The following is an 8878-nucleotide window of genomic DNA, read 5'->3' on the forward strand; positions in this document are numbered from 1 at the left end:
TGGAGAAGTATGATGGGGTGTCCACCCCCCACAGTAGGCCTGAAGGGATTAAGTGGCCCAATTAAACACCTAGGCTGCAACTAGAGGAGAAGCCATAGAGCAAGGAGGACTAATTAGAGATGAAGCTCAGAGGGAGAAGAACAGGAGGGGCCTGTAAAAGCCCAGTTGCTGCAAGTAGAAGGAGGCTGCAGAGGGAGAGATGATATAGTCACTCTTAGGGCAAGAGAAGGCAAGGGAGGAAGTAGCCCAGGGATACAGTAGTAAGGTTGAGAACTGTACAGTCTTTGACTGCTTGCATGATCCCTGGGCTGGAAACTAGTGTACAGGGTAGGCCTGAGTTCTCCTACCAACTACTGGGGAAGAGGTACTGTTAAGGGGCAGTGAAAGGGGCCTGGAGCAGTGGGTCCTTTGAGGCATACAACCCCCCCCCACTCCTCCCTTGAAGGGGAAAACTGCACTGACCTGGCTGGCAAACCAAGCCACAAAGCAGGAGTAGTCAAATCCCAAGCAAGTGAGACATGGAGAGAGATGTAGTGAACAACTGCAGGAAGAGGTGTCAGACTGGAAGAACTAATCCCTAGACACAGCCAGAAGGAGACACTCCAGCAGTGAGTAGAGCACCCTAAGACAAGGAGCCACTGATCAACAGCTGCAGAATGCATTTGTGTTATTGTGTAGAAATAAATTACTTTGGAGTCAGTATTTCTCATAATCTCAAGCATCTATATGAAATTAATTTTTTCTCCAATTATTTCAAAAGTTAAAAAAGCTCTTTTGGATTGAAAGAAACATTTGGCTTGGCTTGGTCATATAGCTGTGGTAACAATTAATTGGTGGTTAATTTCCCACTTCAGGCCCTACCAATACGGATACCAAAATGAACTCTAGTGGAAATTCAGACAAGAATTATTAAATTTGTTTGGGGCAATTGTGATGGGTTGGGTCACAGAAACCCCCTTGGGGCTGCCAACTGATGTGCCAAGACTACTTCTGCTCCTGCTTTCCCTGCCAGCTTGCCATTCCAGAGCCCTGCCTGGCTGTGCCAGACATGCTTGCTAGCCACAAACACAGACCCAGGTCTGAATCACATCCCACAGACTGCAGGCTTAACTGAAAGCAGCTTAAGAAGTGTTCCTGTCTTTAACACTCAGCTGCCCAACTCCCAATGGGGTCCAAACCCCAAATAAATCTGTTTTACCCTATATAAAGCTTATACAGGGTAAACTCATAAATTGTTCGTCCTCTATAACACTGTTAGAGAGATATGCACAGCTGTTAGGCCCCCCCACCCCCAGTATTAATACATACTCTGTATTAAATAATAAGTAAAATGTGATTTTATTAAATACAGAAAGCAGGATTTAAGTGGTTCAAAGTAGTAACAGACAGAACAAAGTAAATGCCCAACAAAATAAAATAAAACATGCCAGTCTATGCCTAATACAGTAAGAAAGCTGAATACAGATAAAACCTCACCTTCAGAGGTGTTCCAGTCAGCTTCCTTTTGCAGACTAGTCTCCTTCTAGATTGGGTCCAGCTTTGGAGTCACATGGGCAAGTCACATGTCCAGGCATGACTGAGTTCCTTACCAGCCAAGCCACATTCCTGGGAAAGCTCAGATGTGGATTGGCGTCTCCAAGTTCATTGTTGGCTTAAGGGCTTCTTCACTGAGCACTTACTGAGAACAGACTTTTCTCAGGAAGCTGACCAACTGCTTCACTAAAACCTACTTAATATCAAACAAGTATACAGCCAATATTCATAACTTCAAGTACAAAAATGATACATGCAAACAAATAAGAGGACTGTATTCAGTAGATCATAACATTTACAGAGATATGTTACATGGCATGTGTAGCATAAAACATATTCCACTTATGTCATATATACATTCATAAGCATATTCCCATAAAGCATTATGGGGTGCAGCGTCACAGCAATAATTTCTCCAGAGTGAATAAGAAAACTCTATAGGCCTCTGTGGAAGGGGGGAAATACTTATCAATAGTTGCGGATTCTATTTAAGATAAGCAAACTATTAAATATACTATATTACAGGTTTAAATGCAGAGTTGAAAATTGTGGAGAGATGTGGACTTTTCTGCATGGATGGTGGGAATGCCCTAAAACCATAACATTTTGGAAGAAAATAACAGAATTTTCAAGATAATTAAAATTACCCATAATGGTTCTATTAGGTTACAGTCCAAAGGAGGTAATTAACTCGAGGCAAGTCCCATTAATAACCCAATTACTTCTAGCAGCCAGATGTGTAATCGTTCAATTTTGTAAAGGACAGATCCTGCAACACTACTGTCCTGGAGAAATAAACTATGCAAAATCCTTTCAGTGGAAAAACATAACAGACAGCTATGTACCAGGAACAAGTACATTTTACAATGTATGGTTACAACTTTTAGAATTTGAACAAAATACATTCAGAGCTAATGATACAAAGTTGACCAAACACAAATAGTTCTTTTAAAGGTTAGAAATTTCATGTTATAAATAAAGTTGTTAATATTGTGTGGAAAGTTCGTTTGTTCAGTCAAGCTTTTTTTCTTTTTTAACTTATTATTAACATACAAGTCCTGCAGTGCGATCTGTAGCTCATCAAACTTGGACCCCATTCCTACAAATATTTGTCCACTATGCATGTCACTAGCACCATTGGTGTAATTATGATCATGCATGTGCATAAATCTTAGTGGGATCAGGACCCAAGGCTCCAAATGGCAGTCAGGAAGAGCAAGTTTCAGCAGACAGTGCCGTGTCACCAACCTTAGAAAACAAAGTTTCCAGATTTATGGCAATCTGTCAAGATAAACAAATGTACTCTTATGTTCCATGAGACAGTTTAAATGCAGTATGAGGAGTCTGAGAAAAACCCTCTAGGAAAATATGGCACATACAATAGGACTACTTTAATCTTGACAGTTGTACAGGTCTTTATCTTCCTCTAACCATTGTGTTCTTATTCCATGGAGTTAATAGCTAGTTATATGCAGTGGTGAGCTGGAGCAGGTTCCCACAGGTTCTCAAGAACCGGTTGCTAAAATTAGACCTCCGTGGAGAACCGGTTGTTAAAGGGCCAGGAGGTGGGCAAAGAACTCTGGTCTGTGGGCCGGACCATCCTGTTGCTCCCAGGATTCCCAGCTGGGGAGGCTGAGGCTCCCCCAGCCCTTCCCCCACTTCCCTGCAGCTGCAGCATGGCCAGCCGCCGGCACCAGCTGTGCAGCTCAGCTGAGCTCTGGAGTCGTCCTGCTGCCACTTTTTGAATGGCCCAGCAAGGTGGGGGGCGGGGACTGCTGCAAGCTCCAGGGCTGGCCAGAGGGAAGGGGAGGGGGCAAGTGGGGCAATTGGCCCAGGCCCTGCAGGGGCCTCCGGCCCTACGACGATCTCTCCCTGGCCCCTCCCCCACTCCCCCCCCTTAAATCAGAACTTTTTGTAGGGAACCGGTTGTTAAGATTTTGGCAGCTCATCACTTATATGACATTTGTGATGAATTTGGATCAAGGACTTTTTAATAGTCTCTGGTATAACTTCACTGATTGCAAGATCTCCTGTCTAAGCCCCAGAGTGATTCACAGCCCCGGGGAAGATAGGCATTCAGCTGCCTAAGTCACATGTGGGACTGTGGGTGGCAGATGCATATTTTCTCTCAGTTTGTGGATTGCAAGCGAAGATGGGTGCCTCCATGCAGCCTGGACTTAGGCACTATCTCCTGACTGAAGAAGGTTTTAGGACACACCTGTATGGTCACCATCTCTCATTGGCTAGCTTAGGTAGCTCCCCACCAGAGATGCTGGCTTTATGGATTACAGTCTAAGGCAGGGGTTCCCAGACTCGGTTCACAGCTTGTTCAGGGTAAGCCCCTGGTGGGCCGCAAGATGCTTTGTTTACCTGAGTGTCCGCAGGTACAGCTGCTCGCAGCTCCCAGTGGCCGTGGTTCGCCGTTCCCGTCCAATGGGAGCTGCGAGAAGAGCTGGCCCGGCCTGGCATGTCTAACGTGCCTATCTTTCCCCTTTCATTGAATGGGAGTCTAGACACTTAATCAGACTTTGTGTATCACAGTGTTGTTCCCATGATTTTCTGGGTTCCTATAAATTGGGCACCATGATGCCTAAGTCTCTTTGTGGCTATGTGCCAAAGTTCTTAATGGATCCTTCTATCCCAGCCTGACCATCCTCAGTGTGATATGAGGCCAGCAAATACAGACCTATGGTTTACCACACCCCTTCTTTCTGTTTAACACTTGGCCTATAGACTAAATAATGTTTAGTCTATAGCAGAGGTTCTCAAACTTCATTGCACTGTGACCCCCTATTAACAACAAAAATTACTTCGTGACCCCAGGAGCGGGGACTGAAGCCTGAGCTTTCCCAAGCCCCACTACCCTGGGTAGTGGGGCCCAAGCCCCAGCCATGTTTTGGCTTTGGCCCTGGGCAGTGGGGTTCGGGCTTCAGCTCCAGGCCCCAAGAAGTCTAAGCTAGCCCTGGTGGCTCCATTCAAAGGGGGTCACAACCCACAGTTTGAGAACTGCTGGCCTATAGTAAATTGGATTTAAAGTCCTAACTTGTACTGTTTCACTCCAGTCATAGGACCTGAGCCAATGTCTACTGAAGTCAATGGAGGGACTCACATTGACTTTAATGGGCTTAAGATCTAGCCCAGTGGTCAGCAACTTCTGGCACATGGCTGGCCAGGGTAAGCTCCCTGGCGGGCCGGGCCAGTTTGTTTACCTGCTGTGTCGGCAGGTTCGGCCGATCGCGGTTCCCACTGGCTGCGGTTCGCCGTCCCAGGTTAATGGGGGTGACGGGAAGCTGCGGTTAGCACATCCCTTGCCTGTGCCGCTTCCCACCACCCCCATTGGCCTGGGACAGCGGACCGTAGCCAGTGGGAGCTGCGATCGGCTGAACCTGCCAACGCGGCAGGTAAACAAACTGGCCTGGCCCGCCAGGGCGCTTACCCTGGTGAGCCACGTGCCAGAGGTTGCCGACCCCTGATCTAGCCCTTAATGAGCTTCAATCTGCATTTAGGATCTTGCTTCTTGAATTCATACTATGCGGAGGAACCCATTCGTAATATTGTACTGGGCCCCTGAAAGATTCAATAACCTTGTGGTCCTATAGTGAAGATGAATTTTTACCATTTTTTCTTGAACCGGGTTACAGCTCTGTATGTGATTTTTCTTGTGCATGTTGGAGATTATGATTTTTAAAGAGCAGGACTGGGCCCATTGAAGTTGATCTGGCACTATGTGATGTGCTTGCATTTAAATATGTGGAAAGGACATTTAAATAGCTTCCAGCCTTCTTCCATACTGTGTGGATGTTGACAAAACACCATTAATTTATTAATAAAGGAGTATATTTGCTTCCCACAATATAAATGCCCAGAACATTCTGAAATACAAAGAAAGAATCATTGTGTTGTTTACAAGGACTCTTTGAAAGTGTAAAACCAACAATGACTACCAAACACACTAAATAAATGTCTTAAACAGTTACATACATAATCAAGAGTGCTCCTCAAAGAACACGTGTCTTCTCAGAAATGTGAAAGTATAAATTAGAGCAGCAATTCACTCCTTTGGAAAGGAAGCAAAAGCAAACAACATCTTGCCTTTTATTTGTTTTAATGTTGGAAAAATATAAAAGATGTCAGTCACACATCTATCTTAAAAGCAAATGGCTGTACTGGGGCTGTAAAGTTTACCGTGCAGGGAAAACAAAGTAGTCTAGATACATCCAAAATAGCTAAATACTGTACAATGAAAGGTACCGATTGTACCTCACTGTTAACCAAATTAAATTAAATAGTGGATTGATTTATTGCATATAATAAAAGGGAACTTACATCCCAGCAAATCACATTGCACAAACTTGCTATTTTAAGATGCAGGGAAAAAAAGAAAACATATCTAACAATAAATGAATCCTCATCATGTATAATTGGATCATTGCATTGTCACCTTCACTAGACAAAAGAGAACAATGGGCCAGCTCAGGGATTAGTGATAGATGCCAATATGAGAAACAAGCAGGGGTGAAAGTAAGACAGTACAGGCCGGTACGACATAGTGGTAAAAACTGGTCACTGATACCAGCCCATACAGCTGATTTTAAAGTGCTGCTGTGGCAAAGGATTCTGCTTAAAGCGCTGCCGCGGAAGCGCTTTAACACTGTTGCCCCTTTTGCCTCCCCCTCCCCGGCTACTGCAAAAGGAGCAGCTGCCCTGGGGCCAGTGATTTAAAGGAGCAGTGATTTAAAGGAGCAGCAGCGGATGGGCTAGCTGGGGGATGCTGACCTCTAAATTGCTGCTGGAGTCCTGGGCAGCGAGGGCCAGGCAACGCAGATGGGCTGGCTGGGGGATGCTGCCCTTTCCACCCAAGGCCACACCCCTTCTGGGGAGGCTGGAGCTGGCCCCATACCAGTAAGAGTTCAATTTTACTTTCACCCCTGGAAACAAGACATGTAACGTAGTACCTTCCTTAAGGAACATCTGCACTAAAGTTAGAGATATGATTGCAGCTTTGGTGGAATACCCATGCTAGCTTTAACCTAGCTAATGTGGCTAAAAATAGCAGTGAAAATGCAGTGGCATGGAGCATGGCATGAGCTAGGAATGTGAATATGTCCCCAAGGTTCTGAGCAAGCTTGTACAGCTACTGCATCTTCACTGCCATTTTTTACCATGCTGGTAAAGCTAGTATGAGTATGCCTACATGATCTGCAGTTACACCTCCAACGTAACATTGTTATGTCAGTGTAGACATAACAATAGCAGGGAAGCTACAGCTGCACAGTTTAGCCATACCTACATCCAAGATCCTGGGTACATACAAGCGTAGCTGCTGAAGCTTCACAGCTATTGTTATTTGAGCTAGCTTCGATCTGAAATCAGACCTCCCAATTACAGTCAAGATATACCCTTAGACATACTTATCTCCCTTTGGTTCTGATCATGTACAGAGCTGAGTGACCTTGACTGATTTTTACAGAAAGCTCATGGTACTCAGCACCTCATAGCATTGCATCTTCAGGGGGAACCCAGAGGCCTTTTCCCAACCCATTCTTACAGATTTTTTTTTCTCTCTGGGCTGCTTATGTGGAGGCTACATGCATTATCACCTTGTGACATTATCTGATTAAAATATGACCATGTAAATCATTGTTGCTACCACTGTTATATAATTACTATGGATCTTATACAAAGTGTGTCAAGTAAGGTGTCAATAGAAAGGGTTGGATTTGCTGCTTATGGTTATGGTATTTGTATGCATGTATCATTTTTGTATTTGAGGCTATGAAAATTGTCTCTATACCTGTATTCAAATTTGTTTGCTACTGTGGTAATGCCCACAAGGTATTTAGCCAGCACACCTTGAAGGGACAATTCAAGTTAAGTGGCCCATCAAAAGAACACTTCATTCATAATGGAAGATGCCCATCTACACTGAATGGACTTTCCTGTGAATGTTCCAGCTGAAGTATAGGTAATCGCCGCTGCTGTGACTAAGCAAAATTATGCATGGGCGTGTGACTTGTCCAAGTGACTCCAAATACTATCTTGTCACCTGTGATTTTCCACCAGCTGTGCTGAGGGCTTTGTTTGAAACAATGGGTTTCTCTCTACATGGCAGAAGCTATAAAAGGCGCAGGAAACATCTCCATTTTGCCTCTTTCCTGCTCAAACCTCTGGACTATGGATTTATACTAATGGGAGCATTCTAACCAAGGGATTGAGGACCTTTCAATGATTTGGAAGCAATCAGAGACTTGACTTAAGCCAGCAGTTTATTCCGTCACTGCTACAAGCCTGAACCAATAACTTTGCGTTTATTGTATGCATTTGATTCCTTTAACCAATTTGAATTCTCACCTTTCTTTTTAAAAATAAAACTTTAGATTTTAGATCCTAAAGATTGGCAACAGTGTGATTGTTGGGCAAGAGCTGAGTTGTATTCTGACCGGGGCATGTGGCTGGTCCTTTGGGATCAGAAGAACCTTTTATTTGATGAAATTGATTTTAAAGGACTGGAATATCTAACAAAACTGCGTTTTCTGACTTCTTGTTAGCCAGTGTGGTGAAACAGAAGTTTACTTTTTTTTCTGGTTTGGTATATTTTATGGGAGAATAACTGCCAGTTTTGGGGTGTATCTGCCCTATTTCTCAGCAGTTTGTTCTGAATTTGGTATTCTCAGTTGTGACCCACAAAGGCACAGTTACACATCTCAGCGCCAGAAGGGTTTTATTCATGTTTACAGTATAAGTATAAAAAGTATTTAATGTTCCTTTTAGAAATTACTTTCTTAAACTGTTTTCCTTTCAGAGAAGAAATAATTCTGCCCCTCAGAGGACATCATAGCTCTGAAAATAGGAGCATCACTCCATTAATTTCTGAACCAACTTGAACTCACCAGTTTCTGTAGTAATAAACATGACATACAGTCTCTGACTTAGAAGAAAGCCGGATACCAGAGGAGAAAAATAATGATCCACGAGTTACTTAACACAGCTACTCAGAGTCAGCCACAGAACTTTGTTTTCTTGCAGTTCCTTTTTATCTGTATTTCTGAACATGTGGAAGGTAAATAAATAAATAAAAACTCGATGATTGACTGCTTTAAACAAGAATCTACCAGCAATTCACTATTGTCTTCCTGCTAGTTCAGTGAACATGGATTAGGGATCTTTTTCAAGAAGTCTTCATAAAGGTCTCCCCTGAACTATTACACCACAAGGGTGAAGATGTGTATCTGTTTTTGTAAATTTGCCATGTGGAAAATGTGGAAGCTTTGAGCCCTCAAAAATTCTTCACATGGATTTCCTACTGAACTCAAGGGGTGTTCAGTGGATGAATGTGTAGTCTGAA

General features: G+C 43.6%; 1 long non-coding RNA gene across 1 annotated transcript in view; it reads left to right on the forward strand.

The window, feature by feature from the left end:
- The window catches only part of LOC120390673, an 88450-nt gene extending 80003 nt beyond the window's left edge, over positions 1-8447 (forward strand). Inside the window, exon 5 of the long non-coding RNA XR_005591112.1 lies at positions 8336-8447. This is a non-coding gene — a long non-coding RNA (uncharacterized LOC120390673). The remainder of the gene's footprint in view (positions 1-8335) is intronic.
- Positions 8448-8878: the final 431 nt, after the last annotated feature.

Source organism: Mauremys reevesii, linkage group 1, assembly GCF_016161935.1.
Source record: "Mauremys reevesii isolate NIE-2019 linkage group 1, ASM1616193v1, whole genome shotgun sequence".
Lineage (NCBI taxonomy): Eukaryota > Metazoa > Chordata > Testudines > Geoemydidae > Mauremys > Mauremys reevesii.